The sequence below is a fragment of the Triticum aestivum genome, chromosome 3B, assembly GCF_018294505.1.
Source record: "Triticum aestivum cultivar Chinese Spring chromosome 3B, IWGSC CS RefSeq v2.1, whole genome shotgun sequence".
NCBI lineage: Eukaryota > Viridiplantae > Streptophyta > Magnoliopsida > Poales > Poaceae > Triticum > Triticum aestivum.
Window position 1 is genome coordinate 530,713,103 of NC_057801.1, and position 26,914 is coordinate 530,740,016.

Below are 26,914 nucleotides of genomic sequence, written 5' to 3' on the forward strand. Positions count from 1 at the left end.
CTATGAATGGAGAAAGAAATACTGTAAAAACCAAAATTATGCGTATGTGGGGAATCAAACCACAGACTCGTCGCTGCAACGCACCCTCGTCTGCCAAATGATAATGAAATACTTCGTGTCAGACACTCATGCTCATGCTGTCAAAGCATGCTAATGCATGCACGTCGCCCTCTAAATCAAAGTCCTTCTCATGGCACAACGCAAACAGCGAGCCCATCACCTGCGCGCCCCGGCGGTGCCTGACATTACTGTTTAGATGTTTGATGGAGGCCTATGGGAACGCCGAGAATGTATTCACCTGGCTCAACACCAATGATCATACTCGGACCGCCTTGCTCATGTATATCGTCCATCACAAGGACAATCTATAAAACAACCTAAGCTAGAGAGGATACTATGGTAGTATGGTACAGAGTATGTACTATCATGAGCGACCGATCTTAGTGCCACTGCACACCGAAACACCTTCCATCGCTAGCGCGCGCTTCCCGCCTGAAATGGTCACCGTCTCTCCAGAATGTCAATGCCGCATTCACCGGACTTAACTGCAGATGCAATTGGTGTGTCACTGGCATGCGGGCCAGACGCCCGTTGGGCACACATGTCAGTAACCCAAAAACATATGTAGTTAATCACTGAAGTAGCGTCCGCATTCACGCCTGACGAACCTACTCCGGCGCCAGTTGTCCATCCGTGTGCCGCGGCTCATTGCCATTCGCCCGCTATATTAACTTGAGCCCCAGCTCCCAGCCATAGCCAAAGACCCACACTTATTCTCCTCCGGTCCCTTCCTTCTGTCGGCACCACTTCAACCATGGCCTCCTGGCTCTCCGAAGCTCTCTTGGACGTACTGCCACAGGAGCAGACTAGGGACATCGGCGGCTCCGCTCTAGGCGTGCTCCAAAGCTCTCTTCGATGTACTGTCGCAGGAGCAAACGAAGGAGATCGCCGGCACACCCCCCCCCCCCGGCCGCCCTCCGCCTCCATGACCACGAAGCCGGCGCATGTGCGCGGGCGCAGCCGGCAGCGAGGAAGAGTAGTACACGGTAGGTCACCGCTGCTCTGGTCCCGGGAAGGCCACCACTATTCCACTTAGTCGACGCCAAGCTTGGTTGGGTAAACATCGGCGGCCGATTAGCCACTTGACGGCGACGTGGAGGCGGAAATCTTCAGAACCTTGTGCTCCAGAGGAGGAGGTTATCGAGGCGGATGAGGAGGAGGTTATCGAGGCGGATGAGGAGGAGGCAAAGGCAATGGCCGGCTTTCTCGGGTTCATGGCCGGACATGGTGGTCGGGTGCCGACGATCGCTTAGATTAGGTTTACACTAGGTTTAGTACGGTTTGTGCGAAATATGTAATGAATTTCGTCCAGTTTGTAGGAATTTTTTTCGAAATGTAATGAATTGCATCCGGTTAATTTCATCCGGTTAATTTGAAATTTGGTTTGTTTGCATGAATTTCGTCCGGTTAGTTCATATAGTTGTCGAAAGGTGTGCGAGCAGCATCGGATGGCATCCATCAGTGTCCTCGGACAGATTTCGGTGTAAATTTGTGGGCCAGCGCTGGAGATGCCCTAACTATCATGCTATAATCACTAACAATCCTCCATTATTTGGCAGGGAACAATTATCCCTCGATCAAAATCAGATCCGCGGTGTTTCGCACTCCTCCCACGCAAGAGTGTAAACTCTTGCTTACATAAAAATGGAGCAAGTGGACGGCACTGTAGCACGTCATATCACTCGAACTAGCCCGCCTAACGAGCGGGAAAGAATCGCCCTCGTCATTTTGTTCTGGATTTCTATGGATCGATCACGCGAAAATGTTACGCTTCGCAAGCTCTAAAGGAAAAGGCGGCACACTTACGACTCGTACGCGTCGCAACCCCGACAGTCCGGCTCGCACACCACTCACCAGAGGGGACACGCGTTGTCTTGCAATTTCACTGACATGTGGGACCGTAATTGAATAAACCGTCGATAGCCGAAATCTAATCGCTCGGCGGGCGTCGGCTGAGAAGAGAGAAACGGGGGAGGGAGAAGAGATCGCCCCCCCGCCGTGCACGGACTCCAAGAAATATATGGTGATAATGTGAGGTGGGCCATGCTGGAGTTCGGACCGCTTCCGGAGCCCGCTCTCACTGCCCTGGCCCCTCAAGACGCCAGCTACCCGCTGCATGCATAGCATGTAGTCCCCGCTTATGTGGAGGAGAGAGAGGCATTGACAAAGTCAAGGAGTAACAGTGGAGACAATGGCCCTGTTTGGATCATGGGGTTAGAGCTAGTTTGTGTTAGTTGGGGGCTCAAATAACCCAAAATTATCCAAACAGGGAGGGTTAGAGTGGGTTAGTTCCATCTAATCCAACTATCATGGTGGAGAGGTGCTTATTTGGTTAGAGTGGGTTAGAAAATAACTCTAACTCTAACTGTGTTGGAGTATCCAAACAAGGCCAATAGCTTTCATCAAAAATAAACAATGAATACTCATTGCTCGTCCTCTATACCGGAAAGAATACTTTCATTCGCCGACATGTGGGACGTCGACCATCCTGGTCCACCTGTCATGCACAAAATTATCCTGGTCTACCCCGGTCGTATCGCAGGACCAACCTTTCTCACTGTAAGTTGTTCGGACGAAGGAACCATCATGACTACGTTCAATTCTGCTTCTTCAAGAAAACTTACTGTACCTGCAATACTGCTAGCACACGCGAAGATTGGACGGCACTTTACCACGTCATATCACTAAAACCACTAGGCCAAACTAGCCCACCTAGGTCATCTATTTTGGAATGGAGGGAGTACGTCTCTGCACTGCTATGATTTTGTGTTGCACGTTCTCTGTACTTTTGCTACGATTTTCCTACCCTATGAACCAAATGAGCCTGAATGTATGTCGACTATTGTCTGATCGATCGCTAAGCCTACAATTTTAGGAGCTAGGTGTCACGCCCAATATGCGATACTATCCTAAAGAGACTCGAAGGTCCCACCAAGGATAGAACCGCATATTGAAATGCTTTTGCAAGGTGGATATCGTTACATCAACATTAAATAATAGATGGGGATACATACAAGGCATACAAATGCCACAAGAGTACATAAATACAATATACATAAGATCAACATCCGGCTACGGATGAAACACAAACAGAAGCTCAAACAATATCCACCCTGCTAGCCCAGGCTGCCGACCTGGAACCTATCCCCTGATCGAACAAGAAGCCGAAGAAGAACTCCAAAACAAGCAAACATCGCTCTCACGTCATGATCATCGCATAACCTGTACCTGCAACTGTTGTTGTAGTAATCTATGAGCCACGAGGACTCAGCAATCCCATTACCATGGGTATCAAGACTAGCAAAGCTTAATGGGTAAGCAAGGGGTAAAGTGGTGAGGTTGCAGCAGCGACTAAGCATATATGGTGGCTAACATATGCAAATAAGAGCGAGAAGAGAAGCAACGGAACGGTCGTGAAGCTAGCAATGATCAAGAAGTGATCCTGAACTCCTACTTACGTCAAACATAACCCAAAACCGTCTTCACTTCCCGGACTCCGCTGAAAAGAGACCATCACGGCTACACACGCGGTTTATGCATTTTAATTCGAATCTGGTGTCAAGTTATCTACAACCAGACATTAACAAATTCCCATCTACCACATAACCGTAGGAACGACTTTCGAAAGTTTATACCCTGCAGGGGTGTCCCAACTTAGCCCATCACAAGCTCTCACGGTCAATGAAGCATATTCCTTCTCCCAGGAAGACCCGATCAAACTCGGAATCCCGGTTTACAAGACATTTTGACAATGGTAAAACAAGACCAGCAAGACCACCCGACTGTGCCGACAAATCCCGATAGGAGCTGCACATATCTCGTTCTCAGGGCACACCGGATAAGCGAAGCGTACAGGTACCGACGTAATCCAAGTTGCCAAGGAATGGTCCCGCACGGTGCTCTAGTTTGGACCAACATTCGGAGGAGCACTGGCCCGGGGGGTAAAATAAAGATGACCCTTGAGTCTGCAGAACCCAAGGGAAAAAGGCTTAGGTGGCAAATGTTAAAACCAATGTTGGGCCTTGCTGGAGGAGTTTTATTCAAAATGAACTGTCAAGGGGGTCCCATAAATCACCCAACCACGTAAGGGATGCAAAATCAAGGAACATAATACCGGTATGATGGAAACTAGGGCGGAAAAAGTGGAACAAAACACCAGGCATAAGGCCGAGCCTTCCACCCTTTACCAAATATATAGATGCATTAATTAAATAAGAGATATTGTGATATCCCAACATAATCCTATCCACCATGGAGCAATCTTCAACTTCACCTACAACTAACAACGCTATAAGAGGGGCTGAGCAAAGCGGTAACATAGCCAAGCAACGGTTTGCTAGGAAGGGCGAAAAGGTTAGAGGCTGACATGGCAATTTGGGAGGCTTGAAGAGCAAGTGATAGGTAGCGCAGCAAAGCGATAGAACAAAGCAACTAGCATAGCAATGATAGAAGTGATATCGAGGGTAGTGGTCATCATGTCTGAAATCCCGCAAGGAAGAAGAATGAGTCCATGAAGAAGACAAACGGACGTAGTCGAACGGATCCTCACAATCGCAACGTAACCGGAACTATCAAGAAGAAGCAACACCGGAAAGAAGCAAACAACATGGTAAACAACCAAGAATAATCATGGCATGATGCACAATCAAGTATGATGCATGTCCGGTTTAATGAGGCATGGCATGGCAAAGTGCAACAAACAACACTACAAATTAAGTGAAGCTCAATATGCAACGAGTTGCATATTGACGAAACACCACATAAATTATTTAGTTCTCTCTCGTTTAGGAACACAACAATATTACATGTTGTTATAAACATGGCAAGAGGTGAAGCATAAATAAACTAACTATCTAGGCAAGTTTAAGTTAGGCCGGAAACAACAAACGATAATTCCGGAAAATCCCCATATGTCATTTAGCAATACAATGCAAACACAATTTTAATCATTTAAATATTGTTAACATGATGCGGATGACATATGCAAGTCTTAAGCAATTTTATGAAAATGTTGACATGAGCATGTTATGAAGCATTTCGTCACCATGGCGGAACAAAACGGGTGCCACGGCAAGGAATCCGAAAATGATGCCACGGCAACATATCGGTTCCGGTAACTTGATTGAGATACCGATGCAAACGAGAAGTGTGCGGATGTGTGGAACACGCAAGAGATGGGGAGTGATCCCGGATACCGGGTGTCCCACATGTCGGTGGCATGGCAAAAGAGGGGCATCGCAAGCGACAATTTGATCATGGTGCAAACACGGACATCTCATTCGACACATGTATTCGGCGGTCGTCTTGGCTGTTATACCTTCGAAGCGTGCATTTTCGGGGTGAAATGAGTTCGGTGCAATGAAGAGGAAGTAGACGTTCTCGCAACGGTCGTAGTGGAAGTAGTTGTACACGTTCGTTTCGAAAAGGCATTTGACGAATCCAACATCTTCGGGGTGACGGTAGTGGAAGTAGTGGTACACGTCTCAAAGATGGACTTGACGCATCCGATGTCTCCAGGGTCGATGGTAGTGGTACACGGTCATCGTGGTACTTGGCGAGTTCACGTAGTCGTAGACGTTCCAAGGTACTTGACGCATCAGGTGTAGTCGTACATGGTGTCCGCAGCAACATGTCCATGATGGCCAAATAAACCAATAGCGACCGAAGGTAGCAGGGTGCGAGGCCAAGCTTGAGCGGTGGGAATGCCATGGGCGTGCAACAGAGCAAAGGGGGCGTCGGGGCTCATGGGCGGCATGGACGGGCAGAAAGCGCTCGGGATCGAGCTCCTCTCAATCCAGAGCATGGCTGCGGCCGTGGGACAGAGGTGGAGGCCCAGCGAGGTCGGCGGCTTAGGCCTCGATGGGGCGGCGAAGGACGAGTTGGCCGGCATCGGCTTTGGCGCGAAGCAGGGGAGGCGGAGCTCCTGCTCGGGTAGAAGCTGCAAGGGGAACCGTGTGGACGAAGACGAGACACGGATCTGGGCGGCGGGAGCCCATCTCCGACGATGGTGGCGGTGCTGGAGCGAGAACGAACACAGGGGGAGGCAGAGAAGCTCGCGTCCATGGCTTCACAGGGGACTTGGCGCGGCGACGGCGAACTGGGGTCACAGGGATCCGAAGCAATAGAGTCGAACTCGACCCGATCCAGTCAAAACGAGGCGCCTGGCTCGCCCTCGATGCAGAGGAGGGGAGGAGCAGAGGAGGAGGCGAACGGGCGTGGGGAAGGCAGCAAGGCGGTCGGAGGCGTCTCGCTCCTCTCTCTTTCTCTACGGATGGGGCACGAGCGAGGGAGAGGGAGAGATCGAGAGGAGGTAGTGGCGGCGCAAGGGAAGAAAGCAGGGTGCGGGCTAGGGTTAGAGCTGGTGGGGGCGCCGACTGGGCTGGTGGAACGGGCCGGTCTGGTTGGTCAGGCCCAAGAGGCCGGCTGGGCTGGCTCCTCTCTCCTCTCTTCTCTTAAAACAGAGAAAAAGAAAGGAAAGGGAAGAAAAGAAAAGGTTAGAGAAAGAGTTTGGACATGGGGATTATTTTCCCAGACTCACAAAAATATGCTTGTTCCGAGAAAATAGAAAAATCCATGATTGAAAGATGTAAATTCAAATTCATTTGAATTTAGTTCAAATGGGTTTGAACTAGGACTCAATAAAAGGAAGGTCCAAAAATGTCAGATTTTTGGTGGAGCTCCGGAATATGATGAAAGAATATATGGCAAGGTTGGAGACCAATAATTAAGATAACAAAGGCATTGGAATATTTTGTAAGTGTGCTATGGTGAATTCCAAATTAATGAAATATTTAAATATAGCTCCCTAATATTGGGAAGATATGTTATAAAGAGAAGTCACCCTTCCCTCGATTTAAATAGATCAACCATCTATGCAATTTATTAGTTGAGTTGAGAGGCAAAGATTAATGACATGATGACATGATGCAATGCAAAAATAAAAGAGCAAGCATAAATGAAACACACGGTTGATCACGAAAATATGGAAGTCTTCTGAAGTGTCGGTCTTGGGGCGTTACACTAGGGCTATTGGTCGATCGACGAGGGATAAGTATAAGCGTACCACGAGCTCATCAGCCCCAAAGTTTCTCTTCGGTGAGTGTTTTGCAAGTACTATAGCTCGCACAGTAGCTAGTATAGTAACACTAAGAATCATCAAACAAGCCCTGCTGATATGATAAACAGTTCATACTTACATCTAAGCATGCCATATATTACATCAAAAGCTGGTGAGGATACATCTGTTTCCATAACTCGGAGAGGGTTCGCATGATTCATCGCATGATTCACTATCAAACAAAAGAGCAAGATCCGCCCACACAAGACAGTGCACTATCCCTAAGATGGTTTGATAACACGCATCATTCTGGTAATTAAACACAGGGCAATGCAAACTGCCCTGAAGGATTAGCGCGACCAACTATTTCTTGGCATCGATCTCTCGGGCAATGACCACAGCATGGACAACGGCATGGGAATCAATTTTTGGGGCGATGTCAACAGGACTAACCGCGACATCGGAATCGATCTCTAGGGCGATGTCCACAGGATGGACAGCGGCATCGGAATCGATCTCCGGGGCGATGCCAACAGGACGGGCCACGACATCGGCATCATCAAGGACAACCACTAGCACCTGCACAACCCTAACATATTAGCAAGCACATTGCAAATAATCAAAAACCACAACTATGGTAATAAGCCATTATTTTTTACCTTGTGCAGCTCACCGGGGGATCTCATCCCTCCGGGGGCCATCTCCTCGTCCTCGATGGGGGCCATCACCTTGCCAGGGGAATACTGCTTCTCAACAGCGACTATCTCCTCAAACTCGGTCTTGAGCCTCACATAGGTGGCAATCAGAGTTCTTGGGGAAGGCAAGATGGGGCCCTTACTATTCTTCCAACTTTCTTTGAGGAGTTCGTCCGCCAACGTCCTCAACTCTTAGGCTAGTGCTTGTTTCTTGGAGTTCTTCGTCTTAATGGGTTGGCCCGCCAACATGGTTAACTCGTTGGTCGGTGCTTGCTTCCTGGAGATCGCTGTCTCCAGTGGGTTGTCCGCCAGCAACTCTTTGTCCTGGTGCTCCAGGATCAATCAATGAACTGACAAACAAAAAGCAATCGAAAGGAAACCACAATCGCATTGAAAACGGGAAAAGAATAGGATGTGAGAATCGGTCGGTGCTTCGCAAAAAGAAGATTATTGGAATGAAAATATAGCAGCATAACTGATTCGCCCACCTTTCCTTCGTCGGTATAGAAGAAAAATAGCATAATTGAGTAGCCTGGAGTGAGGTTTTCTTCAAGAAAGGAAAGAAGGGCTTGAACGAGTGTTCCAATGAAATGATGGTTGCTTCGTCCAGTCCAACTTGGAGGCCATCTTACCACTGCTGGTAAAGGTGTGGGTTTTGTGATATGACGGGTCATGACGGCCACACCGGGGTGACAGGTGAGTCTCGACTGTAGCACCTCACTGTGATTTGGTGGATGGCATGCGGGCCCGGATGCTTTGAAATGTCCTGCATGTAGATAGAGTGGCTAGTCATATAGGAGTGCTCAATATTGTGCACCCCGACCAAGGCGGAGAGGAAAACGAGAGAACTACGTAATTAATGCATGAGTTTAATTAGGGTACTTTTGTAAAGTACGAGATACATTCCTCCAATCGCAAAATGGCTTGGTTCATGATATTTGAGATTTGAGCCCTATAAACCGGAAGGGAGGGGTACTGCACACGGTGTAGTCTAGTGACTTGTTGAAATCTCTAGAAAGGCAAATACTCCTTTCCGGTTTACAGGTCTATACTACTCCCTCCGTCTAGGTGTGTAAGTCATCTTACGGAAACCAAATAGTCCCAAAACACTTAGGCGCAGTGCATTAACTTCTACCTTGTTTCTTGTTTCTTGACATATCAGCCAATAAGAGATGAGAGGTGTGCATGCTTTTAATGACTTGCAATGGCTAGTTCATTGCATGGAATGCTATTAATTAGCAAATAAACATTGGTGACCCTAGGAGGAAACGGTGCTAACCGCATGGACCTATGCAGAATGAGTATCAACCAATGGATAATGGAGTTTAATTGTTAAACAATAGCAATTTTGTGTCATGCAAGAGCCTGGCTAGTACTCCAAGGAACTGCACCACGCGAGCGTTCGCAACTGCCACGTTCGGTTTGCGCTTGCCTCTTCGCCTGTTCGAGAAGACGAACAATGATGTTACTCCTACTTCTACAGTACCGAATCCACTGCTGCATGTCCGTCCACCTCGTGGGGGAGGGATAGCGTGTAGCGAAAGCTTCTACTTACTGCTCCTGCCTTTGTGTCTATGACAGGTGGGCCCAACAGGTGGTTGGCCCACCTGTCATGCAGCCAAAGGCAGGTGCAGTTAAGGCACCGGAGCTCAGTCCGCGAGGGAGAGGGCGTCGTCGTAATCAAATTTCTCGGTCTTGTATGAGTTGACACGACACATCAAAGCACTGCACTCGATAAAAGTCTTTTTACACATTTCAAATGGGCTACTTCGTATGTAGGAGTATACATATTCTGCTTCGTATGTAGTCACTTGTTGCAATCTCTAAAAAGACTTATATTTGGAAACGGAGGGAGTACAACACATGCATGCATGTCGTGACTTTCCTTTTGATACTTGCATGTGTTGATTTGATGCACATTGCCAAATTTTGACTATAAATTTAACTAACCAAATTTTCATGCATGTCACAAAAAATTACGGGGCTGTTTGGATTGTGACTATGTTTGTCTTATGTTGCCATATTATTTTTCCCACACTTGCCACACTTCCCTAACCTGAGTTGCTCAAATTGTTAGACACACTTTGGCTTGCCTAAGGGAATCTTGCGACAATTTTTGTGTCTATGACATGTGGGGTTCACTGCTAATAAAAAAATTCTTGTCTTAGGTGTGTCTAATAAAAAATACTTATATTTAGGAACGGTGGGAGTAGAAAATATAAATAATAATGCATGTTGGGGCAACCCACGTTTCCGCTAATTTTAGCCGTGGGCTTGTTCACAATTTTTACGAGGGGGTGGTTGTTCATTTAATGGAGGGACTTGTAGTACCAGACTTGAACGATACAAAGTGCGACATGGCACACCATAACACCACTTGGAACAAGCGGGTAGCTATCTCAAAAAACAATCAACAACTAAAAAAACCCGCGACCTGGCATGTAGTAGTACACAATTTTAAACGATTGTTTTGATGGAGTGAAAAAGGAAAATTACCCCACTACTGATATATAGGCCGGAGCCTCTGCGCTTGCTTGCTAGGGATGCTCTATTCACACACTCTCATCCTCTCCAGATCTAAACATGATACGGGTAGTAACACTGTCTTTCTCCCATCAAAAAACACCGGCTTTCTATCCTCACCACTGGTTACAGATCCGGACGTATCCCCCTCCGCCGGTGAAGGGGAGGAGGGGCAGCATTTAGGCCGTCGTAGACAACGAGGGAGGAGACCCACTGCCGGACGCACCATTATCTCTGGCCGAGTGCCGGCGCGGGAGGTCCTCCGATCCCTTCGTTGTTGCATGTGGGCGTGTTGGCGTTCTAGGAACGAGGGTACCCAGACTTGCCTGCCTACGGCCTGCGACGTGGCTCGAAGGGGGCCAAGCGTGTCCCATCTTCATCGACTCAAGCTCAAGACCCTCGCGAGGGGCCAAGCCTCGCGGGGCGGACGACAAGGGGCTTCCTCAGGCACGGCCTCATCAGGCTGGCTCGCCAGGAGGCGGAGAGTGCAAGGCGGGGTACTTCGCGAGGTGCCCGTGACGCAAGCCATGACAACCAGGAGCGCCAGTCGGGCGCCAGCCCGCGCAGTGTCCTCGTTTCCTATTTTGTGCAAAGGGAGCAAGCGCAGGAGAGAGCATCAAGCAAAGGCATCCATTTCGGTGCTACAAGACTAAGACCCGCCCAACAGCAGGGAGGAAGTCATTGTGGAGCCCAAGCTGGCGTCACCACCAGAGCCTTTGGCAGGCGAGGACCAACTTTAGTCAGGATAAGTGTACCAGATGTTCCCCTTCAAAATGGCCAATTGTTGGCGCCCTTCCCGCTCACTATTTGGGAAGAGGCCCAAGGCCTTTGCCTATAAATAGGACTAGCCACCCCCGAGGTAGAGGGGTTGGACCTGATCGAGAATCCAAGAGCAGAACCAAGTAGCACCAACCAAGAACAGACCCTCGCGAGGCTGTTCTTCCTTGTATTGTTCATCATCATCCCAAGAGGGATTCCACCACACCACACACTGGAGTAGGGTATTACACCACAATGGTGGCCTGAACCAATATAAACTCTGTGTCTCTTGTGTTGTTTCTTCCTAGCGATTTGGCGAGGAGCAAGTAGGCAGAGGGTAAAATCTCTGCGCGCACCCTAGTGTTCGAACCTCAAGGGTCTGTCGGAACCCGAAATGCGACATTTGGCGAGCCAGGTAGGGGTGCGCCGGAATTCTCCTTTCGTCGTCTTGTTCTTCCCCGACCATCGCATCCATGTCTGACGCTCGTCGGGCTCGCGCCGAGCGCCGAGCCGCCCTCGCTTCCCGCGTCGCCCGGGCGGCTCCTCTCAGCGGGCGCCCTCGTCGTTCCCCGTCGCCTGCCGTCAACGTCGCCTCCGGCCCGGCGGGGAACGGGCAGAGAGCGTCGTCCAAGCATCCCTCCGTGGCCTCTTGGGAAGAGCCACGCGGCCTCTTCCTCACCCACCACGTCGCGCCGGCTCCCTCGGTCGTCGCGGCCCTCCTGGGCGGCTCGCAGGCGCCGCCCTCCAGCCACCACATCAAGCCAATTGAACACCGGGTCGGCGCCGCCTCCACGCGGCAGGGGGCTCCCCCGGGTCAGTCGAAGCCGTCGGCCGAGCTGGCCTTCAGCTCAGAGGACCACCCCTCCAACTCGGCCTGCTCGGGTGCGCTCCCCATGCTCTGCACGCCAACCATTTGCCAGGTGGCTGTCACCAGGACTCTCATCGATGGCGGCGCGGGCCTCAGCGTGCTCTCAGTTGAGGCCTTCAACCTCCCCTGCATACCCCGGGAACGGCTGCAACCTAGCCGGCCCTTCTCAGGCGTCGGAGGCGGGTCGTCCAGCTCCTTGGGACAGATCCGGCTCCCGGTAACCTTCGACACCTACGACAATTTCCGCACAGAGATGGTCGATTTCAACATCGCCCCCATCGGCCTCCCCTACAATGCCATCCTCGGCTATCCAGCACTGGCCCAATTCATGGCCGCAACTCACCCGGCTTACATCCTTATGAAGATGCCCAGGAGTAACGGCGCCCTCACCGTGCCCGGGCAAGCTCGCCCTTCGGCGGGTGCTCAAGCTCGCCCTCAAGACGGCGGCGGCAGCACGGCCCGCCGGCGCAGACACCCCCAAGCCCAAGGGGGCTGCACCAAACAAGAAGAAACAGTTGTTCACCCAAGACAAGGCAGAGACCAAGCAGATACCTGTCGACGAGGATGGGTCCACTAACGCCACTTTCACCATAGGCGCCAACCTCGAGCCCAAGCAGGAGGAAGCCCTGGTCAAGTTCCTGCGCGCAAACAAGAAGGTGTTCGCCTGGGAGCCTAATCAGTTGGCAGGGATCCCACGGGGCGTAATCGAGCACCACCTCAACGTGTGCCCCAACGTGCGCCCCGTGAAGTAGAAGGCGAGGCGGCAGTCCACCGAAAAGCAGGCCTTCATCGTCCAGGAGACCCGCAAGCTGGAGGCCGCGGGGGTTATTCATGAGGTCCGATATCCAGACTGGTTCGCCAACCCTGTGGTTGTGCCAAAGAAGGGAGGGAAGGAGCACATGTGTGTCGACTTAACCAACCTCAACTAAGCATGCCCGCAAGATCCGTTCCCGCTCCCTCGCATTGATCAGATCGTCGATTCCACCGCTGAGTGTGACCTGTTACGCTTCTTGGATGCCTTCTCCGGGTATCACCAGATCAAGATGGTGGTGGAAGACGTGGATAAGACGGCCTTCTTGACCCCGTGTGGAGTGTACTGCTATACATGCATGCCGTTCGGACTGCGCAACGCGGGAGCAACCTTTCAGCGGCTCATGCACATCACCTTGGGCCCGCAACTCGGGAAGAATGTGGAGGCTTACGTCGACGACATCGTAGTGAAGTCTCGCGAGGCCAAGACACTGATACAAGACCTGGAGGAAACCTTCGCAAGCCTCAGCGCAGTAAGCCTGCGGCTCAACCCGGAGAAGTGTGTGTTTGGAGTCCCCTCGGGCAAGCTCTTGGGCTTCCTCGTGTCCCACCAAGGTATTGATGCCAACCCAGAAAAGGTCAAGGCAGTCGAGGACATGAGCCCACCAAGACCCTCAGGGAAATGCAGAAGCTCATGGGGCGCGTGACTGCGCTAGGGTGCTTCATCTCCAGGTTAGGAGAGCGAGCGCTGCCTTTCTTCCAGCTGATGAAGAAAAAGGGTCCCTTTGAGTGGACTGAAGAGGCCGACAGGGCGTTCCAAGATCTCAAGAGATACCTAACCAGTCCTCCGGTGATGGTTTACCCACGCCCTCGGGAGCCCTTGGTACTCTACCTCGTCGCCACTCCTTACTCCTATAGCACGGCTCTGGTGACAGTTAGGGAGGAGCGTCGGACCAAGGCCACGGAAGCCACCAGTGTCAAGGCAAAGCGGGACCAGGGAGGTCTCGCAGCGAATGCTACCACAGCTGAGGAGGGTCAGCCACTGCAGGGGAGCGTGCCGGGGATGGAGGAGGCCCCTCCCCCAGAAAACCAGCTTCTGGAGGCCCCATCGCCTCAGCAGGCGCCACGGCCTCCGGAGGACGCCGCCAGCGCCGACGCTCCAAGCCTCGTCGAGCACCCCGTGTACTTCGTCAACACGGTGTTACAGGATGCGAGGGCATGGTACCCCATGCCACAGAAGCTCCTCCTCGCGCTACTGGTAGCCTCGCGCAAGCTGCGACACTACTTCCAGGGCCACCCGATCAAGGTCATCTCAGCATACCCCTTGGAAAGGGTGCTCAGGAGCCCTAACTCGGCCGGAAGGGTCGCTGAGTGGAACATTGAACTGCAAGCGTTTCAGCTTGAATTCAGCACAACCAGGGTCATCAAGGGAGCCACACTAGCAGATTTCATGGCCGAATGGACGGAGGCACCGGACCTCAAGACCGGCGAGGATCGATCCCTCTCCCCGGGAAGCGAGGCGCCAGAAGGATGGGTCATGTACTTCGATGGAGCGTTCTCCAGGCATGGCACAGGGGCCGGGGCGGTGCTCATATCTTCCACTCAGGACAAGCTTTACTACGTCGTGCAGCTCTATTTCCAGTGGGGTGAAAAGGTCTCCAATAATATAGCGGAGTACGAAGGACTGATAGCGGGCTTGAAGGCCACCGCTGCCCTAGGGGTGAAGCCCTTACTATCAAGGGCGATTCGCAGCTCCTCGTCAATTTCTCCAACAAGGTATACGAGCCGAGAGATGAGCACATGGAAGCATACCTTGCAGAAGTCCGCAGGATGGAGAAGCAGTTCTGGGGGTTGGAACTACATCATGTACCCCGTGGCACTAATCAAGAGGCCGACGACATTGCCAAACGAGCCTCCAGGCGGTTGCCCCAGGAGCCGGGCGTCTTCAAGGAGCGGCTCTTCAAGCCCTCGGCCCTACAATTGTTATCAAACACGGCGCAGCCTCGGGTGGAGCTTCCCCAGCCACCTGCCTCGGGAGCCCCAGCCTGCGGCCCGGCCTCAGGGGCACGCCTGCTACTGATGATGGAGCCTCAGGAGGGGAGCTGGATCACGGAGCTCTGGAGCTACTTAACACAAGGGACCCTGCCGGAGAAGGAGGAGGAAGCAGAGCGTGTGGCGCGGCAAGCTACAGCGTACTGCATCAGGTATGGAGAGCTCTACCGGAAACGACCAAACGATGTGTCCCTGCGCTGCATCACCAGAGAGCAAGGGAAGGAGCTGCTGGCAGATATACACGATGGAGATTGTGGGCATCATTCGTCGTCACGGACCCTCGTTGGCAAGGCGTTCTGCAGCGGTTTCTATTGGCCTACTGCGCTCAATAATGCTGTCGAGCTAGTGAAGGCTTGCGAGGCTTGCCAATTCCATGCCAAGCAGATCCATCAGCCGGCCGGAGGTCTGCAAACCATACCCCTCACGTGGCTGTTCGCAGTCTGGGGGCTGGATATCCTAGGCCCGTTTCATCGGGCGCTAAGGGGCTACCGCTACCTCTACGCCGTCGTGGACAAGTTCACCAAGTGGGCTGAAGTCGAGGCAGTCTGCACCATCCCTGCTGGTTCCGCGGGTAAGTTCATCAAAGGCATCGTGAGCCGGTTCGGGGTACCGAACTGCATCATCACCGACAATGGTTCGCAGTTCACCAGTAACCTCTTCAAAACATATTGTGCTAACCTTGGAATGCAGATATGCTACGCTTCGGTGGCGCACCCCCAAAGCAACGGCCAGGCTGAGCGGGCCAACGCAGAAGTCCTGAGGGGCCTCAAGACCAAAACATTCAAGAAGAAGCTGGAGGCCTGCGGCAGAGGTTGGTACAAGGAGCTTTAGTCCGTGTTGTGGTCCATCCATACAACCGCGACCAAGCCGACTGGGGAGACCCCCTTCTTCCTGGTCTATGGAGCCAAAGCAGTCCTCCCTCACGAGGTCAGGCGTCGTTCCGCATGGGTCCTGGCGTTTGATGAGACGCAGCGGGACGCCATGCGGGGGATGGACCTCATGCTGGGGGAGGAGCATCGTCGAGAAGCCACGCTGCGAGCGGCAAGGTACCAACAAGCACTACGGCGGTACCACTGCCGCAACATTTTCCCCAAAACTCTTGAGGTAGGGGACCTCATGCTCCAGCGGGTTCTCTCCAGGGAGGGACTGCATAAGCTCTCTCCCATGTGGGAGGGCCCGTTCAAGGTTGTTCATGTTTCCAGGCCCGGCTCCGCGCGCTTGGAGACTCAGGAGGGGGTACCTATCCAGAACGCGTGGAACATCCAGCACCTCAGGAGGTTTTACCCCTAAAAAGGCCCAGAGCCTATGAAGAAGGGGAATGCCTATGAAGCTCATCTTTTTGGAAAAGGCCCAGAGCCTGTGAAGAAGGCGAATGCCTGTGAAGCTCATCTTTTTGGAAAAGGCCCAGAGCCTGTGAAGCTCATCTTTTTGGGAAAGGCCCAGAGCCTGTGAAGAAGGCGAATGCCTGTGAAGCTCATCTTTTTGGAAAAGGCCCAGAGCCTGTGAAGAAGGCGAACGCCTGTGAAGCTGATGCGTTTTGGAAAAGGCCCGGAGCCTGTGAAGAGGGCCAATGCCCGTGAAGCTTGTCTCCCCCAAGAAAGGCCCGGAGCCTGTGAAGAAGGCTAATGCATGTGAAGCTCGCCGCCCGTGACACTCTCACGTAATAATAAGTTGGGGTTGTACACGCCCCGGAGTCTCAGGAGCGCCGGCCTCGGGCCCTAGGGCTCCCTCCCACGCCCAGTGGCAGCACATAGCTCCGTGTTGGTGAGAAGACGTCGAAGACTAGATTAGGTGCCGGACGCGGCTTTTTCATTTGCTTTCTGCAGTTGGCTTGTTCGCTCTTATTTGAAGTTTTATTGAAGTTGTTGCCTTCGAGTTGTGGCTCTTCGACTTTTCGCTCTCCTGCCTCGATTTCTTTCACGCGAGGCCTCACGAGGGAGCAGCCAGGACTCGCTCGTGAGTCTCTCTCTCCGCCCTTATCGTTCAAGGTTTCCTCAACCCAGGATCGCTACAGGAGCACCCCTCCGGTCCGCGCCTCACCGGCATCACGACACGAATACAGGGCCTGGGTCGGTTGCCCCCACGGCTGAGGCAGGGGATTACCTACGCACGAACGTGCGGCCGGAGAGAACAATACTAAAATAATGGGAACAGTACGATGATTAACAGCGGTACCCCAAACACGCCCCAACAGGGCCCCACACTACTGTCTTTCTGCGCAGGAAAAAGGAAAAGAAAGGGCAAATCTCGCGAAGCTCGCCCGGCGCCGGCCCTTAGGAAAGACTCGACCCGCCTCCGGAGCTCAGGCGGACTCCCTCTCGCGCTTCACCGAGACACAGCGGCGGGCAGATCCGCCACCACCCTCCAGGCAGGCACGCTGGCGTGAAGGTTGACCGCGGCCGCTGCTGGAAGAGTCACTGCCTGAAGAAGAACTGGTGAAGCTTGAGGAACCCTGGGCGCCGCCAACCACGCGCGCACTGTCCTCTCCATCCTCGCCGGGGCTGGGCCCCCGGCCGCGGTCATCGTGTTCAGGGCAGCACCCAGCACGGCGACCATCTTCCCCAAACACCCTCACGTAGAGGGTGGCATCGCCATCGAACATGAAGTGTAGAGTGCACCGGCGGCGCAGGCCACGCGCGCGGGCAAACATCCAGCGAAGCCCATAAGGCCCGGCTGTGGCAGCCGTCTGCCTAGAGCCAGAGGCCGCCCAGGGTGCTAGTTGGGAGCTCACCTAGGAGGAAGCGAGGGAGCTGAAGCCGGGAGCTAGTTGGCTCCGCCGCCCACACAATGAACTCTGGTAGCACCTCTGCGGTATGGAAGCGTGACCTGGGGGGCCGCACGGCCGGAGCACGCCCCCTGGCCACGGCCAGACGCCCATCACCGCGCAGAGAGCCACCTCCGCGACCACAAGGGGCCTCCATGGAGGCCGCCGGGTGCTTGCGAGGGCGGCCTCGACCGCGCTTGGGCGGGGGAGAGGCCGACTCAACCTGGCGAGCCTTTCCTTTCTCTGCGGCCGAGAACTTCCTTGGCGGAGCCATGAAGAAGAAAGAGAAGCAGAAGGAGTAGACTGGAGGGCGCTCGCCGTTCCGTACTCTTAGCCAGTGAAGGCCAGCCGTCGACCTCCACGATCGCGGGTAATCATAACCAGCTTTGCATGCAGGGACTTGTCAAATCCGTGCGGACACCGAGGCGTCGTGGGGAAGTGGAGGCGCCCACGTCCAATCAACCGCCACGCGGCGCCCAAGGCCGCAGGCTGTTAGGGCCCGCGACGCTTCGCACTTGCCCTTTCGCCTCTCTGCTCGGCCAAGTCCGGGCGCGCCGTGGGCCCGGGGGCTACTGTCGGTGTTCTGAGAATGGGGGTCCCCAAACTTGCCTGCCTGCGGCCTGCGGCGTGGCTGGAAGGGGGCCCAGCGCGGCCCATCTTCATCGACTCAAGCTCAAGAACCTCACGAGGGGCCAAGCCTCGCGGGGCAGACGACAAGGGGCTTCCTCAGGCATGGCCTCATCAGGCTGGCACGCGAGGAGGCGGAGAGTTCAAGGCGGGGTACCTCGCGAGGTGCCCGTGATGCAAGCCATGACGACAAGGAGCGCCAGTCGGGCGCCAGCCCGCGCAGTGTCCTCCTTTCCTCTTTGGTGCAAAGGGAGCAAGCGCAGGCGAGAGCATCAAGAAAAGGCATCCATTTCGGTGCTACAAGATCAAGACCCGCCCAACGGCAGGGAGGAAGTCATTGTGGAGCCCATGCTGGGGTCACCACCAGAGCCTTTGGCAGGCGAGGACCAACTTTAGTCAGGATAAGTGTACCACATGTTCCCCTTCAAAATGGCCAATTGTTGGCGCCCTTCCCGCTCAATATTTGGGAAGAGGCCCAGGGCCTTTGCCTATAAATAGGACTAGCCACCCCGGGGTAGAGGGGGTTGGACCAGATCGAGAATCCAAGAGCAGAACCAAGTAGCACCAACCAAGAACAGACCCTCGCGAGGCTGTTCTTCCTTGTATTGTTCATCACTAGCCCAAGAGGCAATCCACCACACCACACACTGGAGTAGGGTATTACACCACAATGGTGGCCTGAACCAGTATAAACTCTGTGTATCTTGTGTTGTTTCTTCCGTAGTTTAGATCCTAGCGATTTGGCGAGGAGCAAGTAGGCAGAGGGTGAAATCTCCGCGTGCACCCCAGTGTTCAAACCTCAAGGGTCTGCCGGAACCCGAAATCCGACAGGGCGGATCCGGCCTCCCGCCGCCCACCTATCCACATCCCGATGACCTTCAGGTATATCTTCGTTCGAAACCGCCTTAGCTCTACTTCCCCAACTTGCTACGTCGCTGCATGTGCATCATTTTCTACCTCTCAGCCCCTCTCTATCGGATGGTCCAACGTCACCTATTGTTAGAGGTAAAGCTACTTCATGGAGTCGAATCTTGTACTCCCTCCGTCCGAAAATACTTGTCATTGAAATAAAGTGGGGTTGGTGGAATTTAGTATGTACATCGGACTTGGTACAAATAGGAAGGAAAGGGGATGAAAGTAGTACAGACTGGTCATCCAACCGGTCTCTGGTCGAAAAGGGAAATATAGGGGTAACACTGTACACAGTGGTATGACCAGGACTAGATTTTCTATCCACACATAGGAGTAGGTGGCTAGAGTGAACAAAAATGGGACCAACCCAGATATGTTTCTTGGATGTTTGTTTCTCGGGGCAACAAACTATGAATCACCACTTTACACCCCCGTTTACGTACATGGTGTTGTACTGCTGGTGCTCCCACTGTCCCATGCCCTTATACCAAATATTTAGGCTCCGGTCGGAATAAAGGGGCAGAAAACATAGGTCTTGATGACAATAGAGGAATAGGAAAGGAATGTAGGTATAAAACTATGGAACAGCGAACCGGAGGAAACTCTCAAGAGAATGCGTTCGGATGGACTACGAAATGTATAGATTTGTTTTTTTAGTGTAGCATGCTTGGCAGTATGAGATGATATTTGTTTATTCAGCTGCACAGTGACTACTCTTGTCCTCACCTCATGTACCACACATAGGTTGATTTTTTATTCCGGCAAACACAGCACAACAACCTGTCTAACGCATGGCAGCGAGCACCTTCCTCGGGCTTCCACCCAAAAAATGAGCAGCGCGTGGATGTTTCTAATCCGAACGGTTGGAAGGGAAAGAATATCGTAGGAAATTGTGTTCCTACGAAACTCCTGCACCAAACCTGTGAACCGAACGCAGCCTTAGTTGTTCTTAATATAATGTCCCAGGTAAAAATGAAGCCATGCCACTGTTTTTGCCTGTAATTGTTTGAGACTCTGACAAGTTTAGCCAAATGTTTTTGCCTGTAATTGTTTGAGACTCTAACTGTTTCCGCTGTGCCTTTTTGTGCAAACAGGGATATCCAATTCACCTGGTTGCTGTTGTGACCTTTTGGTGCACTACACAAAACTCTTCTGAAAAGAAGTGACTTTTGCGTTGTTTAACTGGAATGTCAGAATGGAACAGTTGGTTCATTTTGGTGGAACTGCACAAAGGGAGACCTGGCTTCCAATCCTCATCATCTATATTGGTGCCATAACTTTCCTTTAGGTAAGAATGATATTTAATGCATGTGTTCATCTCTATTTTCCGACTGCCATGAGAAAATAATGTTGTTTTTTACTAGTACACTTGTACTCCCTCACTGAGAAAACCAATTATGAATTAGAAGGCCAATCATGTACTTGGTTTCACCACCTGGTGAGGAGAAAGAGAAACAGAGCATGAAGAGGAAGAAGAAGAAGAATGAACAGTGCCAAGGCGATCTTGCTGAAGCCAGAGGCCTCAGTCAAGGCTATTCAAGGGCTCCGGCAACGACTACCTTACATGTGAGACGATCCGCCAGGGATCCTCCAGGAAGACAATAAGAGTATCAGCCAAGGAAGGAAAAATACCCCGGCAACCGAGATTAAAGAAGGTGGACGTTTCTGAGCTAAACAAGGTTCCAGTAGTGTGTGAATTTCCAGATGTATTCCCTGAAGAACTACCAGGCATGCCACCAGACCGGGAAATAGAATTCCGCATTGAGCTAGCACCAGGAACCACCCCCATATACAAGAAACCATACAGAATGGCACCATCCGAGTTGATCGAGTTGAAGAAGCAAATAAAGGAATTACTGGAAAAAGGATACATTCGAGCCAGCTCCTCACCTTGGGGATCACCAATTTTATTTGCCAAAAAGAAGGATGGAACGCTGAGATTATGTATTGACTATCGAGCACTTAACATGGTCACAGTCAAAAACAAATACCCGATGCCAAGGATAAACGATTTGTTTGATCAACTCGCTCAGGCCAAGGTATTCTCAAAAATTGACTTAAGGTCAGGATACCATCAATTGAAGGTACGAACGGAAGATGTCCCCAAAACAGCCTTCACCTCCAGATATGGACTGTACGAGTTCACAGTGATGCCATTTGGATTAACTAACGCCCCAGCATATTTTGTTCACCTCATGAACAAAGTGTTTATTAAGTTTATGGACAAGTTCGTCGTGGTATTCATCGACGATATTCTGGTATACTCCAAGACACCAGAAGAGCATGCAGAACATCTCAGGATTGTGCTAGGAGAGCTAAGAAAACACCAATTGTATGCCAAGTTCAGCAAGTGCGAATTTTGGCTAAGACAAGTAGGCTTTCTAGGCCACGTACTGACCCGAGACGGTATCGCAGTGGACCCAGAGAAAGTCAAGGCCGTACTTGGCTGGAAGTCACCGGCCAGCGTAACGGACATACGGAGTTTCTTGGGAATGGCAGGATATTACCGCAGATTTATTGAAGGATTTTCCACCATAGCCAAGCCTATGACATAGTTGCTCAAGAAAGATAAGAAGTTTGAATGGACAGAAGCCTGCGAGAAAAGTTTCCAAGAACTAAAGCGGAAGTTAACGACAGCACCGGTATTAATTGTACCCGACATACACAAGAATTTTGAAGTATATTGTGACGCGTCCAGAAAGGGTCTCGGATGCGTGTTGATGCAGGAAGGCAAGGTTGTCGCCTACGCTTCAAGGCAACTTCGCAAGCATGAGAAAAATTATCCCACTCATGACTTAGAAATGGCAGCAGTCATTCATGCACTCATGGAATGGAGGCATTTCTTACTTGGGAATCGATGTGAAATATATACGGATCACAAAAGTCTCAAATATATTTTCACGCAGCCAGAACTAAATTTACGGCAACGACGCTGGTTGGAATTGGTAAAGGATTATGATGTTGGTATCCATTACCATCCAGGGAAAGCAAATGTAGTGGCCGATGCCCTGAGTCGGAACCCCAGCTCCGACGAAAACTATCTGCACAGCTTGAGGCCCGAATTCCATCAAGAATTTGCCAAGCTCAACTTGATAATGGTAGCAAAAGGCACCATATCAAACTTGGAAATACGACCGAACCTTGTGGAGAAAATCAAGGAAGCTCAGCCCGGTCACACCAGCATCGAAGGCATCAAAAGAAAGTTGAGTATGGGCAAGCCCTCGGAATTCGTCCTGGACAATGAAGGAATATTATGGTACGGAGAAAGGCTCTGCGTGCCAAACATAGAAGACCTTAAACAGCAAATTTTAGCTGAAGCACACACCACTCCATATTCAATTCACCCTGGAGGAACCAAAATGTATAAGGATATCCAGGAAAGATTTTGGTGGCCCGGTATGAAGAGGGACATAGCCACCTTCATTGCATGTTGCGACTCATGTCAACGCATAAAAGCTGAGCATCAGAGACCAGCCGGACTACTGCAACCTAACAAAATACCTGAGTGGAAATGGGATGAAATAGGGATGGATTTTATTGTCGAACTACCTCGGTCACGACACGGGAATGATGCCATATGGGTCATCTCTGACAGGTTAACCAAAGTGGCACACTTTATTCCAGTGAAGACAACCTACACCACTCAGAGGCTTGCCAGGATTTATCTTTCCCGCATAGTTTGTCTGCACGGTGTCCCGAAGACTATAATATCCGACAGAGGCACTCAGTTTGTCTCAAGATTTTGGGAGCATTTACAACAGGCTCTGGGAACCCAACTAGCCTTCAGTACCGCATACCACCCACAGACTGATGGACAGACTGAACGCGTAAACCAGATTTTAGAAGACATGCTGAGAGCATGTGTCCTCACATATGGAACCAGTTGGGAAGAAAGCCTGCCATACGCCGAGTTCGCGTATAACAATAGCTACCAGGCCAGCCTACAAATGGCACCATTTGAGGCCTTATACGGACGAAGGTATCGTACCCCGTTAAATTGGTCAGAGACCGGAGATAGCCGCATCTTCGGACCAGACATGCTCAGAGAAGCCGAGGAAAAGGTCAAGCTAATCAGAGACCGACTTAAGACCGCTCAAAGTCGACAGAAGAGTTATTATGATCAGAAACATCGTAGGGTCAGCTTCGAACCCGGTGAGTTCGTATACCTAAGAGTATCCCCTATGAGAGGACTGCAACGGTTTAAGATTAAGGGAAAGTTAGCACCAAGATTCATTGGACCATTCCGCATAGTGGCACGAAGAGGCACTGTAGCCTACCAGCTAGACTTACCCGAAGACTTGTCCGACATTCACGACGTGTTCCACGTCTCTCAATTAAGGAAGTGCGTAAGCAACCTAGAGAAACAAGTATCCCATGAAAACATTGACGTGCAGCCAGACCTCACTTATCGGGAACGTCCCGTAAGAATATTAGAGGAGTCTGAAAGGAGGACCCGATAGAAGACCATCAAGTTTTTCAAAGTCCAGTGGAGCAATCACACCGACAGTGAAGCAACTTGGGAAAGCGAGGATTTTCTTTGGACAGAGCATCCACACCTATTTAAGGATCAGCTGAAATCTCGGGGACGAGATTTTTCCTAAGGGGGTAGGTGTTGTGAAACTCCAAAATTTTTATTTGGTTTTTATCAAAAACTTTGTGGTTTTTGAGGAGAGGCCATTTAAAATTTTTTTTCTTTCAGAAAACCTTCCTCTTAAAAACTTCCTTTTGTCTTGGCAAGGATTTTTTTTCAAACTTTGGTGTTTGATCTTTTGAAACTTCTTCTCTGTTGGTTCCCTCTCAAATTATTTTGGGAGTTTAATTTGTTTTCTTTTAAAAAGGAAACTCTATGAAAAACTTGGGATTTTCATATCTTGAAAACCACCAATGACTTGGCATTTTTGCCCATGTGATAAAACCCCTCCAAAACCTCCCCTACTCCTTGTGATCAACCTAAGTTCTCTGTCCCAACTAATCCAAGCAAGTTTTGGATTTTATTCTAATTATTTTTCCTCTCAAATCAATTCTGAAAATTATTTGGAGCCTAAGTGATTTTCAAAGCAAGTATCCTTTTGCATTTGAGTTTTGACCTCAAACCAACTCTCCTGGATAGTCCTTTGTACCCACAACCCAGAACCATCTTGATCCACTCCTCCTCTTTTCAAATTTTTCAAAATTCAGTCTCTGCAAGTTTGGACCAGATTTGCCAAATTTGATGAAATTCATATCTACACTACTCCAAAAATTCCACCAAAAATCAGGCAGCCTACTTGAGCAATGAGAAGCCACTCCACCAAAAATCAGCTCAAGGAAAAATCACCAGAGGCCAAATTCATTCTGTCGAACACCTTGCATGCACTGTTCAAAATTCAGAAAATTCAGTTTCAGTGTCGTTTTCGTCCGTCAGTTTCCCTCACGCGTTCACAGTGCACTTGGCACGTTCCTCGCAGCCCCTCCCTCTTGTCCGGAGCTTCACACGCGTGCGTGGAGTCTTCCTGGCGTCGGTGGCACGCTGGCCCGCCCTCGCCGGCGCCTTCTGCGGCGTCGGGACCTCCCGTGGCGGCCGACAGGGGACAAGAACGGCGGCTCAACGCCGTTCCGCGCCGCCCATCGCCCCTTTGCTCTCCGCGTGGCCTCATGCGTGCCAGCGCACGCCCGTGGCACCGCCACCGTGGCCGGAAAGCACGGGACGCGCTCCCTACCGCCGACGGGCCCGCGCCACCCCGTTCTGCCGAACTCACCCCAAAGCACCGAACTCCAGCTCGATTAGCACCTAAACGGAACCGTGGACCTCCTCGATGACGCCCAAACCCCTAATCCCCCTACACATCCACGGCACCGCCGTAATCACTCGCCGGAGACCCCGTTCACGGCAACCGCCTCGGGCCGCCTATAAAAAGGGCCCCCAAGCTCACCCTCGTGCACGCATCATCACCACTCCTCACCAACGCCACGCCAGGCCACTAGGAGGACCTCAAGGAGGTCTCCTCCCCCAACTCCGGTCGCCCCGATCTGCCTCGGCCACCACCACGATTCGCTCCGGTGAGGCCATCTCCGGCGCCCAAACCCCGTCCGTTACCCTCTCTAGCTACCAGGAGCATAACCCCCTCTTCAATTTGATCTCTGCAGCCCTCTCCGACGAGTCCCTCGACCACCCGAGCCGCCGTCCGCCGGAGCAAAGCTCGCCGTCGACGTGGTACTCGCCGGCGACCACCACCACCACCAACCGACACGGAATGGCGCCCTGAGCACGGAGGTACCCTCCGATCCCCCTGCCTCACCGTGGATCGCCGCCGGCGACCACCGCGGCTCTCGGGCGCCGACGAGCTTCGTCCCCCCCTTTTTTGAAGTTTAAACCTAACGAGTGGGACCCCATCGTCAGCCTCTCTGCTCTCGCTATTGAAACATTTTCTGGAAGCGCCTTCGGGCAAAATGCGCTTTCCCCTCTGGGCTGGCGTATTCAACACTGCAGCGTTTTCTGTTTTTATAAGCTAGCCCCTGGAAATCTTCTGTTTCATTACAGATGAGTCCCTGGACAAAAACCCTTATAACTTTTAAACAGAAAAGTATTTTTGATTGATCCTTTTTCTGTTCTCTTTAAAATTTTGTCTAGTTTTTTATCAGATTTATATGAAAAATATTTGGAATACTTTTTTGTGCACTCCTTGGTATTTACGATAGCGCATATATTTTCTTTATACCGTAGATACCGAAGGAGGTGACGGAGCCGCGAACTTCACCGAGCTAGGCTCCGACTACTCTGAACCAGGCAAGCATGTTTGAACTTTTGATATGATGAGTGTCTTGGCATGTTTTGCATTTAGTTAGTTTCATGATATGTTGAGGAACATATCGATGAACGTTATTTTATGCAATATTGAGGTAAGTGAGCTCGATGATCCATAAGTGGATGGATGTGAGTATGAATGGACATGTGTTGGCATGAGAATGGGTAAGATGGCAGTGTCGTAGCATGCCAGTCTTATGCCAGACTATGTGACTTCAGTGTCAAACCTTAACGGTCCAGTTACTCTCATTTCCTTCCCTGTACTACCGCATGTTTTCCGCAAGGAATATGGTTTAGTAAGTTGCAAACCGCTTTTCTGGTACACACCAAAAGGAGAGGCCGTGATGATGGTTCCATGGCCCTGGATTAAAGCCAGTCATCCGGTCAGGGGGCATGGGTGTTTCCGGTTGGGACCGAGAGGGGGGCACCCCTTAGAGCGCGCGTACATAAATTTGATCCCATGCTTTTCGAGATTGTGATCTCCCCGTCTCAAAAGTTTTTCTTGGACGATGTCTAGGGTGATTCCTAGCATCGAGAGGTAGGATGGGTGTGTACTGGTTAGCTGTGGTTTCTTCCGAAATACCGTAAACGGAACTAGTCCTTCGTGACTACGGAAATCCGTTGGCTGTGGGAAAAATTTTGTACAAACACTGCAGAGTCATATATTCCTCCAAATCATCTATTCCCTATCCTAGGTCGATATTATCTTATCCTAATCAAATGTCAGTTTTGATGACAGAGACTCCGGTGAATCACATGAGTGCTAAGTCCGGTTAAATGATTATTCTTGTGGATGGACTAACCAATTTATTATCATGAATTAAATGTTTATTATGAGTATTATTTACTTGTGAATAAAAGCCCTTTCTGTGATGTCGCCCCGACGTCCGACTGTGGCATTTCTTTTAAAGCACTTTCTGTGATGTCGCCCCGACGTCCGACTGTGGCATTTCTTTTAAAGCCCTTTCTGTGATGTCGCCCCAACGTCCGACTATGGCATTTCTTTTAAATCCCTTTCTGTGATGTCGCACCGACGTCCGACTGTGGCATTTCTTTTAAATCC